At 45.8% G+C, this 18017-nt stretch overlaps 1 protein-coding gene across 3 annotated transcripts in view; it reads right to left on the reverse strand.

Moving 5' to 3' along the window:
* Positions 1-9541: 9541 nt before the first annotated feature.
* The window catches only part of WFDC1 (WAP four-disulfide core domain 1), a 31599-nt gene continuing 23123 nt past the window's right edge, over positions 9542-18017 (reverse strand). For all 3 annotated transcript variants that reach the window (XM_075576687.1, XM_075576688.1, XM_075576689.1), the window contains one exon: positions 9542-10233. The gene's annotated coding sequence lies outside the window, so the exon portion shown is untranslated. The remainder of the gene's footprint in view (positions 10234-18017) is intronic.

The following is an 18017-nucleotide window of genomic DNA, read 5'->3' on the forward strand; positions in this document are numbered from 1 at the left end:
ATGTACTGGGGAGGGGGGCATAGTATCATGTACTGGGAGAGGGGGGCGTAGTATCATGGGCAGGAAGATGGGTGGGGGGGCAGATTATCATGTGCAGGAAAATGGGAGGGGGAGCAGATTATTATGTGCAGGAAAATGGGAGAGGGGGGGGATAGATTATCATGTGCAGGAAGATGGGAGGGGGGGGGGCAGATTATCATGTGCAGGAAGATGGGAGGGGGGGGCAGATTATCATGTGCAGGAAGATGGGTGGGGGGGCATATTATCATGTGCAGGAAGATGGGAGGGGGGGCAGATTATCATGTGCAGGAAGATGGGAGGGGGGGGGATAGATTATCATGTGCAGGAAGATGGGAGGGGGGGGCAGATTATCATGTGCAGGAAGATGGGAGGGGGGGCAGATTATCATGTGCAGGAAGATGGGAGGGGGGCCAGATTATCATGTGCAGGAAGATGGGAGGGGGGGGGGCAGATTATCATGTGCAGGAAGATGGGAGGGGGGGGCAGATTATCATATGCAGGAAGATGGGAGGGGGGGGCAGATTATCATGTGCAGGAAGATAGGAGGGGGGGGCAGATTATCATGTGCAGGAAGATGGGAGGGGGGGCAGATTATCATGTGCAGGAAGATGGGAGGGGGGGGCAGATTATCATGTGCAGGAAGATAGGAGGGGGGTAGATTATCATGTGCAGGAAGATGGGAGGGGCATATTATCATGTGCAGGAAGATGGGAGGGGGGGGGCAGATTATCATGTGCAGGAAGATGGGAGGGGGGGGGGGCAGATTATCATGTGCAGGAAGATGGGAGGGGGGGGGGCAGATTATCATGTGCAGGAAGATGGGAGGGGGGGCATATTATCATGTGCAGGAGGGGGGGGCATATTATCATGTGCAGGAAGATGGGAGGGGGGGGCATATTATCATGTGCAGGAGGGGGGGGCATATTATCATGTGCAGGAAGATGGGAGGGGGGGCATATTATCATGTGCAGGAAGATGGGAGGGGGGGGCATATTATCATGTGCAGGAAGATGGGAGGGGGGGGCATATTATCATGTGCAGGAAGATGGGAGGGGGGGGGCATATTATCATGTGCAGGAAGATGGGAGGGGGGGGGCATATTATCATGTGCAGGAAGATGGGAGGGGGGGGCATATTATCATGTGCAGGAAGATGGGAGGGGGGGCATATTATCATGTGCAGGAGGGGGGGGGCATATTATCATGTGCAGGAAGATGGGAGGGGGGGGCATATTATCATGTGCAGGAGGGGGGGGCATATTATCATGTGCAGGAAGATGGGAGGGGGGGGCATATTATCATGTGCAGGAAGATGGGAGGGGGGGGGCATATTATCATGTGCAGGAAGATGGGAGGGGGGGGGCATATTATCATGTGCAGGAAGATGGGAGGGGGGGGGGCATATTATCATGTGCAGGAAGATGGGAGGGGGGGCATATTATCATGTGCAGGAAGATGGGAGGAGGGGGCAGATTATCATGTGCAGGAAGATGGGAGAGGGGGGGGGGCATATTATCATGTGCAGGAAGATGGGAGGGGGGGGCATATTATCATGTGCAGGAAGATGGGAGGGGGGGGCATATTATCATGTGCAGGAAGATGGGGGGGGGCATATTATCATGTGCAGGAAGATGGGGGGGGCATATTATCATGTGCAGGAAGATGGGAGGGGGGGGCATATTATCATGTGCAGGAAGATGGGAGGGGGGGCATATTATCATGTGCAGGAAGATGGGAGGGGGGGGCATATTATCATGTGCAGGAAGATGGGAGGGGGGGGCATATTATCATGTGCAGGAAGATGGGAGGGGGGGCATATTATCCTGTGCAGGAAGATGGGAGGGGGGGCATATTATCATGTGCAGGAAGATGGGAGGGGGGGGGCATATTATCATGTGCAGGAAGATGGGAGGGGGGGGGGCATATTATCATGTGCAGGAAGATGGGAGGGGGGGGCATATTATCATGTGCAGGAAGATGGGAGGGGGGGCATATTATCATGTGCAGGAAGATGGGGGGAAATTGTCATGTGCAGGAAGATGGGAGGGGGCATATTATCATGTGCAGGAAGATGGGAGGGGGCATATTATCATGTGCAGGAAGATGGGGGGAAATTGTCATGTGCAGGAAGATGGGGGGGGGGAGATTGTCATGTGCAGGAAGATGGGAGGGGGGGCATATTATCATGTGCAGGAAGATGGGAGTGGGGGGGGGAGATTGTCATGTGCAGGAAGATGGGAGGGGGGGGAGATTGTCATGTGCAGGGAGATGGGAGGGGGGGAGATTGTCATGTGCAGGGAGATGGGGGGAAGATTGTCATGTGCAGGGAGATGAGGGGGAGGGGAGATTGTCATGTGCAGGGAGATGGGGGGAAGATTGTCATGTGCAGGGAGATGGGGGGAAGATTGTCATGTGCAGGGAGATGGGGGGAAGATTGTCATGTGCAGGGCGATGGGGGGGGGAGATTGTCATGTGCAGGGAGATGGGGGGAAGATTGTCATGTGCAGGGAGATGGGGGGAAGATTGTCATGTGCAGGGAGATGGGGGGAAGATTGTCATGTGCAGGGAGATGGGGGGAAGATTGTCATGTGCAGGGAGATGGGGGGAAGATTGCCATGTGCAGGGTTTAAGCCTACTGTCCTTTTTCAATTCCCTAATAGAACTCGCAAAGCAAGGGGTCTGGTGGTATCCTAAGCGAACAGAAGTGATAATATCCATTGTGGCCCCAAATCTCTATTGTAGTAATGAACAAGAGCACTGGGATCCATGCATACACTCTATGTCAGAGAAACCTGTCCCCATATATCATCTGTCACAGCACACAAGTGAGCACATGACTTGCAACCAAGGTTAATACGGCTACACTAGCCTTTCTCCTGCAGAAAAGTACTTTCAATTAGTTAATATTAACCCCTTACTCAATTGAAATCATATCTATCCACCGCCATCACCCAAGAAATATGCAAAATATGTAAATTAATATATCTGCCAGGGTCTCGGGTCCCTGTTTTATTATAGAAAAAACTATGCACTTAACACACACAAATCTGTGTCAGAAAATGTAAATACTCTCCAGAGCGTGCAATAGTTCTTTCAGAGACCAAAAGCATTACTTATTAAAGAATTTTTAATACAGTCAGGGCTGCCAACAGAAATCTTGTGTCCCAGGACAAATGCAAGGAGCAGATAGCACAACTACCATGATGTTTTTAGGGCGCATTTTTTACTTAAATGGCAGTGTTGCGAGCCCCCTCTATTTCCCTCCCTTTTCCCATGTATTTCTCTCCCCTCCGTCTCACCTCTCACTCTCCCCCCTCCATCAATTACCCCACTCTTCCTCAATCCCTGCCCCCCACCTCACATGTATTTTTCTCCCCTACTCCCTCTTTTCCTCACTCCCTCTCCCCCCTCTCTCCTCTCCCCCTCTCTCTCCTCTCCCCCTTCCGTCAATTACACCACTCTCACTCAATTCCCTCCCCCTCACATAATTCCCCCCACAAAATATATACCAAAAAAAACCACCCCCAATGCAAAAAAATTCCCACCCCCAAATACGTACAAAAAATTCCCACCCCCAAATGCATACAAAGAAATTTCCAACACCCAAATATATACAACCACCCCCCCACCTCCCCAAATATGTACAACCCCCCCAAATACATACAAAAAAAACCACCTCCCCAATACATATAAAAAAGACTGCCAATACATATTAAAAGAAAAAACAATACATACCGGTATATAAAAATAAACAATATATATATATATATACAACCCCTCCAATGCATATAATATAAAAAAGCCACAAGACACAAGAAGCCCCCACTCCCCCAATACATATAAAAAGACCCCCACTTCCCCAATATATATATAAAAAGACCCCCACTCCCCCCAATACATATAAAAAGACCCCCACTCCCCCCAATACATATAGAAAGACCCCCACTCCCCCCCAATACATATAACAGGACCCCACTCCGCCCAATACATATAAAAAGCCCCCAACTCCCCCCCAATACATATAACAGGACCCCACTCCCCCCAATACATATAAAAAGACCCCACTCCCCCCAATACATATAAAAAGACCCCACTCCCCCAACTACATATAGAAAGACCCCCACTCCCCCCCAATACATATAGAAAGACCCCCACTCCCCCCCAATACATATAACAGGACCCCACTCCCCCCAATACATATAGAAAGACCCCCACTCCCCCCCAATACATATAACAGGACCCCACTCCCCCCAATACATATAAAAAGACCCCCACTCCCCCCAATACATATAAAAAGACCCCACTCCCCCCCAATACATATAAAAAGAAGACATACCTTGGGGATGGTCGGGACCGGTGGCTGCGGGGTCCGGCGGCCGGTGGGGGTCTGAGGAACCGCCTGGCTGGGGGGGGGAGGGGCGGGGTCACGTGGGCCCGCCCGGAACTGGAGCCGGCGGTAGAAAGATGGCGGACTGCGGAGGATGGTGGATGCCGGGTCTTCAAATTAGGTAAATACAACCTCAGATGAACAACAACACATGACATATTACACCGCGTCATGGTTTATTTAACAAAAATAAAGCCAAAATGGAGAAGCTATGTGTGAAAAACTAAGTACGCCCTTACTGCTTCCATAGGAATTAAGATGCTAAGTAGCAGACAGGTGCTGCTAATCAAATGCCCTTGCTTAATTGATCATCGGCAAGTGTGACCACCTCTATAAAAGCCAAAGTTTTAACAGTTTGCTGGTCTGGAGCATTCAGGTGTGTGTTAACACAATGCCAAGGAGGAAAGACATCAGCAATGATCTTAGAGAAGCAATTGTTGCTGCCCATCAATCTGGGAAGGGTTATAAGGCCATTTCCAAACAATTTAAAGTCCATCATTCTACAGTGAGAATGATTATTCAAAAGTGGAAAACATTCAAGACAGTTGCCAATCTTCCGAGGAGTGGATGTCCCAGCAAATTCACCCCAAGGTCAGACCGTGCAATGCTCAGAGAAATTGCAAAAAACCCAAGAGTTACATCTCAGACTCTACAGGCCTCAGTTAGCATGTTAAATGTTAAAGTTCATGACAGTACAATTAGAAAAAGACTGAACAAGTATGGTTTGTTGTGAAGGGTTGCCAGGAGAAAGCCTCTTCTCTCTAAAAGAACATGGCAGCACGGCTTAGGTTTGCAAAGTTGCATCTGAACAAGCCACAAGACTTCTGTAACAATGTCCTTTGGACAGACGAGACCAAAGTGGAGATGTTTGGCCATAATGCACAGCGCCACATTTGGCAAAAACCAAACACAGCATATCAGCACAAACACCTCATACCAACTGTCAACCACGGTGGTGGAGGGGTGATGATTTGGGCTTGTTTTGCAGCCACAGGACCTGGGAACCTTGCAGTCATTGAGTCAACCATGAACTCCTCTGTATACCAAAGTATTCTAGAGTCAAATGTGAGGCCATCTGTCCGACAGCTAAAGCTTGGCTGAAATTGGGTTATGCAACAGGACAATGATCCCAAGCACACCAGCAAATCTACAACAGAATGGCTGAAAAAGAAAAATATCAAGGTGTTGCAATGGCCCTATCAAAGTCCAGACCTCAACACGATTGAAATGCTGTGGCTGGACCTTAAGAGAGCTGTGCATAAACAAATGCCCGCAAACCTCAATGAACTGAAGCAACGTTGTAAAGAAGAGTGGGCCAAAATTCCTCCACAACGATGTGAGAGACTGATAAAGTCATACAGAAAACGATTACTTCAAGTTAATGCTGCTAAAGGTGGTTCTACAAGCTATTGATTCATAACGTATACTTAGTTTTTCACACATAGCTTCTCCATTTTGGCTTTATTTTTGTTAAATAAATCACGACACGGTGCAATATGTCCATGTGTTGTTGTTCATCTGAGGTTGTATTTACCTCATTTTAAGACCTGCTAAGGAACAGATGATTGTTATTATGTCCTGATATGTAAAACCATAGAATTCAAAGAGGGTGTACTTTCTTTTCACACCACTGTATATATGCTATTCTTATGTTACTCCAACAAATAGCATTAAAACCCACAAACAATGGTGTCCTGGAACAGGATTTTACATTTCTCTGTCTCCCTTTGCAGCTCATGGGATTCATGTCTCCCTAGTTTAGCTGCCTGTTATTTTCCCTGTCACAGCAGCTAGCTGCATGTGAAAAGGCAACATTATTGTTACATGTTGTTTACACAGCCCTAGCCAGTGTTGGTTGCCTGCAATCTCTTATTCTCCTAGCTGAGAGTGGGCTATTCCTACCCCCCTGTCCTTGCTGACAGTTAGTACTGTCACGGCCCCTATTATTCTCCTACATCTCCGATTTTGTTTGGGTATTTTTTCCGAATGCCACGCACTTCACCGCGTTCATGCCGAGACAGCGCTAATACAATGCACTAGGATAAAGGTGGCCGCGGCTTAAAATACCGGAACATACCGCATCAAATACTGCATCTGCCCGCGTTTTTCAGAGTTGCGCCGATACGGCAGCACGTGGATAAAAGGCGGCTGCCACTGTATAGTCTTACTTCATTTCTAGTGTGACCCTTGCCCCTCACTTCCTTTTCACTCTGAGTGAGTACCTGCCTGCTATTTGCCCCAGAAGGCCTTTCTGTTTTTACACTGCCTTACCTTGATACACTGCACTTCAGACAGAGAAGCACTCTCTCCCCACACTACATCTGCAAGCACCTTTCTTCCTGTGATTGTCCCTCAATAAAACTAAGAAAGACAAAAGGACTTGTTGTGCTTTGGAAGAGGGAAGGCATGAGTTAAGCTAACTGGAATTATTCAAACATCATTCGTGACCCTGGTTCCAGGATAAATGGCGTTCTCCATGTTACATAAATGGTTTGTTGCTTTGAATACAGAGGCGGGCACAGCAGTCTTTGCCAAAGATCATTAGCCAAAAATCCAACGTTTCGTTTGCACCATGCAACCTTTATCCAGGTCAGGGCTACCCCCACTCAATGATTATTGGTGAATAAATGATTTTTGGCCAAGATCTCTGTGGCTTCCTCTGTGTCCTTCCTTGCATATGACTTGGGCCGTTCAGAACGACCTTTCTGAGCAGGAGCACGACATTACTTTTCATGGACTAGGTGTGCCGGGGGAACCACAATCTTTCCACTTTTGCTTTGAATAGACAAAGAAAAGCTTGTTATGTTTAATAAGCCAGTATCTGCTGAAGTATTTAGGAACAGTACCCTTTAACTCCCTCCCTGCTGAAGGGTTCATTGATGCATATAGACCATATACTGGCAGAGTACATAAACCCCCTCTTTTCTGTATCTCACCGACATTTAAAAAGATAAGAAAATCCTCATTAGTCTGAAGGAGAAGCTCAGGGGTAATGTCAGCCTTTGAAGTGGGTGAACGAGAAGCTATGGGGTAATGTCAGTCTTTGAAGTGGGTGAAGGAGAAGCTCAATGGTAATATCTTTGAAGTCTTTGAACTTGGTTTGGGTCCCGGTGTCCTCTCCTTGTGACTTTGGACAGGTCCCTCTATCACCCTGTGCCTCCGGCACCAAGATTAGAGTGTAAAGTTTACGGGGCAGCAATTTATTGTGCCTGCAAGTACAACCCTGTGTACACTGGCAGGCCTCTATAAGAAAACATATTATTATGTTAGAAAATGATGAGGTTTTAGTGAAGAATAAAATGGGAAGATTGTCTACAGAAAAAAAGCATTCTAACAACCTAAAGAAAATGTGTTTGTTTTAGCACCATTAATGATGAATAATATGTTTATAAAGTTCCTTTGGAACGTAAATAAACCCTGTGATGTTAATTTCAGGGGATTATACGTTTCTGTCTAATCTATGATAATAGACCGTCCCACACAATCTGTCCCTGTTTAAATCTGAGATCAGTGAGAGTCAGCGGAAAAATGTGCTTATAATAAACTATTTAAATGATGAATGCTATTTTTCAATTATATAGACCCTTGCTAAGTACTTATTTAATAAAAAAAAAAAATATATATATATATACAGTCAATTATGCTTTTATCTGAAATAATTTAGCTGTATGCATAATTTAAAACAAATAAATACTTAATATGAAAATATACCTTTTAAAGACTAAATTAACCAAATGCACAGTCTGTTTATTTTATGTAAGACTGATTTAAATGAATTGTGTATTATGTATTTTTATAATAGACCACACGCATTATAGTGCAGAAAACAATTACCAATTGCCCCTTTTCTACCTTCTCTAAAGTTTGTTTTTATAAAGAAAGGCATTATTAGGAATGTTGCTAATTTTTGACTGAAAAGCCGAAATCTGCAAAACGCAGAACATTCTATGGCCTCATTTTGAGGAAATATTGGTGTAAATATAAAGAAAATGTAAAGATCACAGCTTTCCTACACTTGTCAATCACTGTCTCCAGGGCAGACTTAACCCTGTCATTTCCACGGAGGCCTGCACCGAGACCACCCTGACAGCGAAAAGGTTAAATGAATGCCTGTGATCAGCAAATACACATAAGGTAACTCACCAAATCCTAGTATTGTTCCACACAACGGCTTCTTTTATTGTTCTAGCTACAAAACCTTGTCACCCCAAGACGAATGTTCTAATTTGAGTGTTTAAGAGCCATTCTGTTCATTGTTTTGTGTGAGTTTGATATATGGACCCAATGTTTTATATGGGTGCAGTTCTGCACAAAGAAATATGATATTACTGCGATTACTGATCCAAAGCACTTACGTGGCTTTCTTTGGCGGAACCATCAGTTGTCCGCACAAGTGGCTGCATTTGAAATGTTAAATGTGGTCACCCGAATCATGGTGCTTCCATATCGTTAGCGGCCCAGTAAATTATAGTTCAGGCTCATTGCCCCGGGTCTGAGCTGTGAAAAAGTATCTTCCTAATCATCTCATGTAGACATCCAGGCCAAAAGGAAATGAGCCTGGCAGAATAACACTTCTCTAATGACTGCCAAGGGTTAGCGTGTCTTGACATATGCAAATGCAATATTATTTATTCTGGCAAAGGTGGCTGAGCAGCTGCACTGCAATCACTTCTAACTTGTATAAAAATACAAATTATTTGCCTTAGTGTACAACCAACCAGTGGAACTCTGGATATGGTGGTGAGAAAAATAAGTGTTATCAGATTAAGAAAAGGATTCCACATGGTCATGGAGAACAAGTATTAATAATATGGACTGGTCTGAAACCCCCAAGCTTTGTCTGGTTGTTATCATTGGGGTTCTGTTCCGTGCTTCAAACTTTCAGGTGCTGGTCCACACTAGACAGGTTGATGGATCTTGAGTTGAGTTTTTGGGTTCTTAAGCAATAGTTCGACCCACACATAGCATCTCACAACTGAAGAGACTATGCGAAAGAAGGATGTTGCACGTGAATGTCGAGAATAATAAATCATCAAATACATTGTTTTTCCTGTTTCCCACCCAAAATATGTTTTAACATTTTATCTTCATGTCAAATGCACACAGAAAATACAGTACACACAAGGGGACACTGTTGGGAATATTACAAATTTAATTACATTTGTAAGTAATTATAATTTTACTATGTTTAGGTCTGTGTCAATATGAATGCAACGTCACATGACTTTAATCTTTTCAGCGCCAGAGGCGCCTGTAATAAACCACAATGCATTTCTGGCCTCTGGAAATGAAGGTGATAATGGTGCAGTCACTCATAGATAATAACATTTATAAGTTAATTCTAGTACAGCCATCTAACTTTCTTCCTATTAAACTTTGAAGTTACGCGTTTTCCTCAGACGCCTTAAGTGCTATTAGAATGAACCAATTGAACGACACCAGTGTGAAGATTGGTGCTTAGTACATTTTTTGGTCAATGCATTCATTCTACCATGAGTAGGTGGAAATGTATCTTTAAAAAAAGAAGCCACAATGTCATTTGTCAGGGACTACACAAAGCTGTTGTCCATAGGGAAGATCTTTGGTTACAACTTCCTTGGGCAACAAGGCATCTTCTCCTTGTCCACTGTCTGGATCCAACATCTGACATCTGCATCCAGAAGTAAATGTGCAAGTAATGTTGTATGCAGCTGTTGGAAGTCTTTCATCTGACAGCATTGATTTCCATTGTCCATTGTAAGAACTTCCTGGACAGATGTCTGTCGGACGCTTTCTGCTGCATACTGATGTGACGGGTGTTGGCAGGTTTGGGGGGAATCTGTGATGCTAAATGAAATTCAAATAAAATTAGACAGAAAACAAATCACAAATCAGTCCTAAAGTGGTATTTTATTTACTGCAAACGTATTTGATAGAATCCATCAATTGTTTTCCCAGTGTTAAACAATACGACACGGTTCCTAACTTCCAAAAATTTTATTAAACATTGGTGTACTGTACACACTACGTACTCAGACTTCAAAAGTTACACAATATTTATGATTAGAAGGCACAATGGGAGACGGGTGTCCATAAATGAAATACATTTTTAATTAGGAAATGGGATTGATTTAAATAAATAAAAACGGTGTGATCCTCTGGAGTTGTAAAAAGTAATGACAAATCTAGACCCCATTACCATCACACTTTAGACCATATTTTTGTCCACCCGATCAGGGCATAGGTTCTATTTCACGTGACAGCAAAGATTTCCTCTTCCACAAAATAAGATGTTGACAGGTCATTTAGGATTTAATTGGGAATCACAAGCCTTAACTGTTGACATCTTTTAGAATTAGTGGACCCTCTGGCTTCTTAATGTCAGGAAATGGATTGCAGAATACAAGAGAAGATAGGAAAGGCTCTTTTAGAGTTCCAGGACTTGTGCAAAGTGCTGGTTCTGACCAGAGAGCTTCTAATCGCCCTACCAAGCACCATGATTGGGTTGCTGCATTTAAGGCGGCCACACCAGATACCACTTGGTTCTCACTAACTGTAGCTTTAACCTGTTCCCTTCTAGAGGCCAGAAAAGGCCTGACTCCTATGGCAGTGAAGGGGTTAGCACCGTCTGTTCTTAATGTGCCTGCAATACTGTATATTGGAGAAAAGGTTGCTGCAGGGTCCTCAGCACTGAGGGGATTAAATGCCTTTCAACATAGACACAAGGGACACGACACAATTAGGGGTGTGACATTTTTGCATTGCAATTTAATTTAATATGCAAATTTGCTAAATTCTCACTAAATTGCACTCATGCAGCACATTACTGGGAAGAATGCATGCATGCCGCACATTACTGGGCAGAATGCATGCATGCCGCACATTACTGGACAGAATGCATGCATGCAACACATTACTGGGCAGAATGCATGCATGCAACACATTACTGGGCAGAATGCACGCATGCAACACATTACTGGGCAGAATGCATGCATGCAGCACATTACTGGGCAGAATGCACGCATGCAACACATTACTGGGCAGAATGCACTCATGCAGCACATTACTGGGCAGAATGCATGCATGCAGCACATTACTGGGCAGTCATTTGCATTTTAGCCTATAAGTCGGATGACGGATATCTCTAAATGATTCACAGTGAGAGGGAGGCTGGAAACTGGTATTATCCAATACATCTGATATATGATGTGCCTAAAGATAAAATGCAATCAACAAATAAGTGAGGATATCAGAATAGTGAGCAGGGCTCTCAGTACTTAATTTCTCACAGAAATATATAGACCGAGTTCTCATTAATTTGTATATATTACACTGCGTATTTCTGAGAGGAAAGATCTTAGGAAGCTCTTGTTTCGAGTTCATAAGGGGACCACTTCAGGTGTTCATGTGCGTGTCCGTGTTTATTGCTTATATCTCGGTACTCCATATTGTCTGTAGGATCGTGATTATGAATAACAGAGCAGTGGCATGTAGGCAAATGAATAAACTCTGAAGATATGCTTTGTATAATCAGACAATGCAGTGGTTGATAAAAAAGCATAAGAAGAGGAAGTCCTGCTTGGTGCTGGTACTCCGAGGTGAGGGCACAAATAATACCCAGTGGATATGTGAAGAAAAATGATATAACAAACACATCAATGTGTATAAATCGTATGAAATCAGTGATACTGGGACGACCCCAAGTGCACTTACGTTAAATTAGGTGTATACACCTATTAACCTTATAAATCCCATGAGTTAATGCTGTATAATGCTAGCAACATGATGAGACACAGAGAATATTATTCAGAAGGAAAATAGCTGCACCCCAATATTATCCAGTGGGGATCTATCTCTCATAGACACCTTAGCTCATGTACGTGTACCACACTGATCGGATAAATAAGTACTTAGCTTCGCTACCCCTTGCTCGGGGTGGATGGTATACAGTTGGATAATGTACATGAAAAGAAGAGAACAAAATCACATGGCACAGTAACGTATAAAACTAAAATAACATTAAACGGAGACTACTAGAATCTCACTCACAGATTCCAAAGTAAAAATCTGTGAGTGAGATACTAGTAGTCTCCGTTTTATGTTATTTTAGTTTTATACGTTACTGTGCCATGTGATTTCGTTCTCTTCTTTTCATGTACATTATCCAACTGCATACCATCCACCCCGAGCAAGGGGTAGCGAAGCTAAGTACTTATTTATCCGATCAGTGTGGTACACGTACATGAGCTAAGGTGTCTATGAGAGATAGATCCCCACTGGATAATATTGGGGTGCAGCTATTTTCCTTCTAAATAATATTCTCTGTCTTATCACGTTGCTAGCATTATACAGCATTAACTCATGGGATTTATAAGGTTAATAGGTGTATACACCTAATTTAACATAAGTGCACTTGGGGTCGTCCCAGTATCACTGATTTCATATGATTTATACACATTGATGTGTTTGTTATATCATTTTTCTTCACATATCCACTGGGTTTTATTTGTGCCCTTACCTCGGAGTACCAGCGCCAAGCAGGACTTCCTCTTATTATGCGCATCAAGAAGGATTTATGGACAATCCTAAAGTTATCTAGGCTGCAAGACTCTGGACATTTAGAAAGATTGGTATTGCAAACATTTCACCTACACATGATTGTTTCTGAATATGGTTGAATTAGCGCTGATAGTTGTGCTACATTTCCACTTTGATTTTAAAAAAAAAGCAATTCTCAACACCATGACAAAGCTCTCTGGGCTTCATTTTAGAAAGATTAATACACTATTTATGTTGTAAGAACAGGAAGCGGGAGACTTTCTAAAATAAATATAAAGTTGTGCAACCGTCCAGTTGTAAATAAGAAAGCAGCGATGCCGGAGGCTTCTAAATAAGAAAACAGTATTATCATCGCACTTTGATTACTGAATAAATGTGATGGACACGTGAGAAATTCAACTACAGATATAGCCACAGTTATTGCTCTGGAGGGCAGGTTATACCGGGGTATTCTGCATTATCACTGCCAGGGAAGGCTATGGAAAACTGCTGATATTCCTCGTTATGTGCAGGTGCGATAACGGTTTTATCGCCGGTTTTACGCACAAAAATGTTAAATATAGCAGATGAATTGTCTTGGAGCAAAATGTTTTTCATAGTCGATGAAATGTGTAGAGTTTTTTTTTAATAGACTATGCTAGAATAAGAAATCATTCTTTAGTTTGTGATAAGGAGAAACAACTTAGGCTGGTTCTATAGTGCGGGCGCGCACTGCGCCGTGCGCGTCAGTTTTAGTAGGCTGAGGTGAGTCAGCTTTTCTATAATGGTGCTGCGCGCGCGCGGCAGGAAGCTTGGAGCGGACCGACGAGGGAGAAGTTGAAGAAATGAATGATTTTGCGCTGCTGCTGGCGCTGTAATGTTTGTATGTGTGTGTATGTGTGCATGTTTGTGCGTGTGTGTATGTGTATGTGTCAAAGTTAAATAAATAAAAAATATTTTTATTAAAACATTTTTTTTCATTTTAAAAATATTATTTAATACATAATTCACAATCCACACACACACGCACACACACACACACACACACACACACACACACACACACACACACACACACACACACACACACACACACACACACACACACACACACACACACACACACACACACACGAAAAGCATACGGCATGTACACACGCTCGTGTACGGCGGAAACAGTATAGAACGGCCCTTATACCTGTAACGGGTGTTCCCTCTGGCCTGACCCACCCAATCTCATATTGGCCCGTGTAGTCTAACCAGTCTCCCACTACAAGGCGTGTGTGGTGGTGCACCTGCAAGTAACAGGACTCTTGAGTCTCCCGCTTGGTGTTATTAGGGGATGTCATCAGGACAGGTAGCTGAGGTAGTGGGTGCGAGTCCAACTTACATCATGTGCAGCGCCTCCACCTCATCAGGATCTGTGCTTCCGCAGGGAGATGGTCCTGGTGAGGAACTCCTTCTTGGTGCCATCCACTGTTGAGTAATCTCACACTCACACAGTGGGGTTCTTTTTCTCAAGGACATCTTTATTGTATACAGGGATGTAGCAGACTGCCCCATGCAGCTGCCAGCTCTAGCCGCACATCTCTCCGTGATGTCCCTTTGCCAGGTACGCCCTCCCGTACTGAAGTGGTATTCCCTTTCTCCTAGGGAGATCACCGCTGTGCCAGGTCCCTGGACACAGTGTGGCGTAGACAAGCTTAATCTATCACTCGGCTACCGCTAGTTACTGCACTAGGGTCACAAAAGTGTTTCTTCCTCTCTGTACCTTCGGGTTACTATTTCTTCACCAACAACAACACTAACTGTCAGTGTTGTGCCCTTTATACTCCAGGGGGCAGGCGCATCTCTGAGGTCACTATCCAGGGACTCAGAGCATACAGCCACTCCCTTCCTTACACAGGGCACCACACAAGGGTGTGAGGGAAAACCTCCATAACTACTGTTGGCAGGCCTGTATTTACCAGGACTTACTGCCAACAGGGAAGATGTATGCAGTCATTATTATGCATGGCTACATACTCCCCCTGGTTGATACCCACCGTCCCGGCTGGGACCTAAATTTGGTGTACCTTGCGCCAGGAAACACTGCAAAAGAACACACAAATAACATAGCAAACATCATTGCATGGACATAATAATGTAAGCCCAGTACACTCACTGACCAGCAGGGAGCGTTAAAGAAAACAACAGACCACTCTATTGGATACTCAATAATAATGCCGAGGATCTGGCTTCTTCACCTCTCGCCCCGCGCCATCATATACAGTCACGCTGTATTCTCGTGGTACTCCTCGCTCATTGCAGTATACCACTTTGTGCATATACACACTGCGCCCTATCTTCCAGACCCGCATAAGTTGAGCTACCCTCTACTCAGCCTGTATCCCTTTTATGGCTCCCCCTCTCTCCACGATATAATACTGTATATCAGTTTTGAGCCATCTCTCCCTATTCTCCTCTATCTCTCGCATTAGAGGTTCAGGGACGTAAGGGTAATCAAACCCATGGGACTTCCTATACTTCGCCGCAATAGCCCGTTCAGCTCGACATGACCTGGTCAAGCCACCTTGCCCAGCCGCTCCGGGCAACACCCATGACAGGGGCTCATCCGTTTCTACCGGATCATCCAACCCTGCGGACCCCTTAGGAATAACAAGGCCTGCCTGGATTCGATCCCACCTTACCCTTAGGGCCCTAAGGTATGACTCGTCGTCAAAGTCACCGGCAGCCCACCAGTGATCAACCACCCCCTCCCTCTCTAAAATAAAGCGGGTGCGGTCGAACCATGATACATACCCCTCGTACAATGGGGCCCACCACCTAGTCTCCTTCCGTTCCTCGGAGCTAGGATCTGTACTCTCTTCTATGGACTCCTCATCAGGCCCACCAGAAGACACCCCGGATGTACCCTCAGATCTCTCATTAACTCTTTTATACGGAGAGGTGTTTCGTACTGTGATACTAAGCCCACTAGGACAATCGCTAGATACAGACACTTGCCTAGACATACTCCCTCCTCCCTCCGACCCATCATCCGACGTACCCAAGTCCAGGCTTCCAGTCCGATCATCGGAAGGACCCCGTGACTCCCCGGACAACCCTAAGCTGGAACTGGACCCAAATAAAATAGTGACGGGTACAGGGGCTTTAACTAGGGCCTTGGGGCTAACCTTGGGTGTGGATGGGGTTTGGGGACGGGACCGAACAGTAGGTACTGACAGGGTTTCGACCTGCTCTCCAGCGATACCTGTCTTGACGTCGCCACAAAGTCCATCTTTATTCTCAACAGCGGAGCTTCTGGGGTTGCAGTTCAAACGTCCGTTCCCCCTGGTAGTAGGGGATCGTTTCCCGCTGCTTGACCTCAGAGGCGGCACCATCTCCCACTCGGGGCCTCCCTGGTCCGCCTGCACCACTTCCGCACACGCACGTGCTGCGACGCCATCTTGGGATGGATCCCCAATCGAGATCTCTTCCTCCACCATGACATCCGGCAACGCCCGTCTGCTGCGCGATCCAGTCTGGCTCTGGACTCGCTCCTCCGGCTCTTCCTCCCCTCGGTTCTGCAACAGGCACGGTGTCTTAGCACCTCGCAGGGTCGGGGTTGATCGACCCGCCTCCGATCCACTAGTCACCACGGCAGTGGGACTCCGGCGATCGGGAGGTCGCGGTACGGGAGACACTCGACTCCGCGTCTCCACACCACGAGGAAGTTCGTCTCTCCATGGCGTACCAATGGTATGACAATCACGCCTGATGACTGTCTTACTCGCCAGCCTTGCGCACTCCTCGTCCGAGGATTCCAGTTTGCAATTCGGCCGAGGCATCCCGGTAGGAGACCGTCGATGGGCTCCTCGGTGATCACCTCTCCGATGACGGGATTTCTCTATCGGAAGCACCAATGATGGCTCCGACTCTGCGGGACTGGCACTCTTGTTCCAGAGGGCTCCCGGCTGTTCTTCTCTTGGAATCGGGACATTCCCGGCCACTCCCACAGCCTGCACCGGTACGAATGTGGTCATTGGCCACATGTACTGCAGTCCGCAGTGGGGGCATCGGGCCTCGCTGCCCACGGCTCCGCCCGGCAGTCTGCACTGCAGGCAAAGACACGCCACAGTCTCCACACTCTTCACACGGATTATCAGGAAGCCTCCTGGAGCCGAATAAGGGTGAGTGGAAATCACAGGACCTTGGTCCACTTTGTCAGCAGCTTCAGCCATCTTTACCAGCGGAGGCACTCGTCTCAGAGGTCTATACTGATCAATGGCTCTTCGCAACTGAAAGGCATGGGCTGATGTAGCAACCCTTCCTCCCATTTTCTCTGTCGACATCCGGTGTAACCGCAAACCACTCCCCCTGGTTGAAACTAGGGGGATGTCTCGTAGATTTGTAGGCTGACCCAGCACAGGTGCGGAGTGAGTCATAGTCCATGAGGGCGCGGCTCCAGCTTTCGCGCCAAACTCCTCAGCGGGGTGGAGTTTTCTGGTTGGCGCCAATCCTGGCCAACAATTAGCAGACTGCAAAGTTGCAAGACTTTTTGCAGCATGCCCACGCGGCGTCCCGGGGAAGCGGGAACCGCCATTTTGATTAGTATTGTCCTTTCTTTCATTGAAGGCAGCGTCTGGCTGTTTGTTAATTAAGTTATAACAAAGTCCATTTCGTTCCTCCCATCTAAGCACACTGTCCTGCTCATTATTCTCAGGGGTATCATCCCGAGAACAAAAACACGACAAACACGGCGCAGCCACAGCTTTCACGCCATTCCACAACAAACTCACAAAAGTCTCTTCTGTAGCTTGTTCTTCGTCTGACCGCAATCCTGGACCTTCTGCTCTATGCAGATCCTCCATTCTCGTGGTTCTCTCTCTCCGCCATCCTGGACCTTCTGTTCTGTACAGATCCTCCATTCCGACAGGTCTCTCGTGATCGTTGAACACCGATTCTCTGTACGTGGAGCTCCGCTCTGTGGGGCAGCTACCACATCTGTACAATAAACATGCCTTGTGCACCACCTTGTGTACCTAACGTAGATCTGACTCGTGTTTGCACTACCTCAGGCTAGGCTCACTCTTTCTGTGTCTACTGTAACA

This window comes from Ascaphus truei, chromosome 19 (assembly GCF_040206685.1).
Source record: "Ascaphus truei isolate aAscTru1 chromosome 19, aAscTru1.hap1, whole genome shotgun sequence".
Classification (NCBI taxonomy): Eukaryota; Metazoa; Chordata; class Amphibia; order Anura; family Ascaphidae; genus Ascaphus; species Ascaphus truei.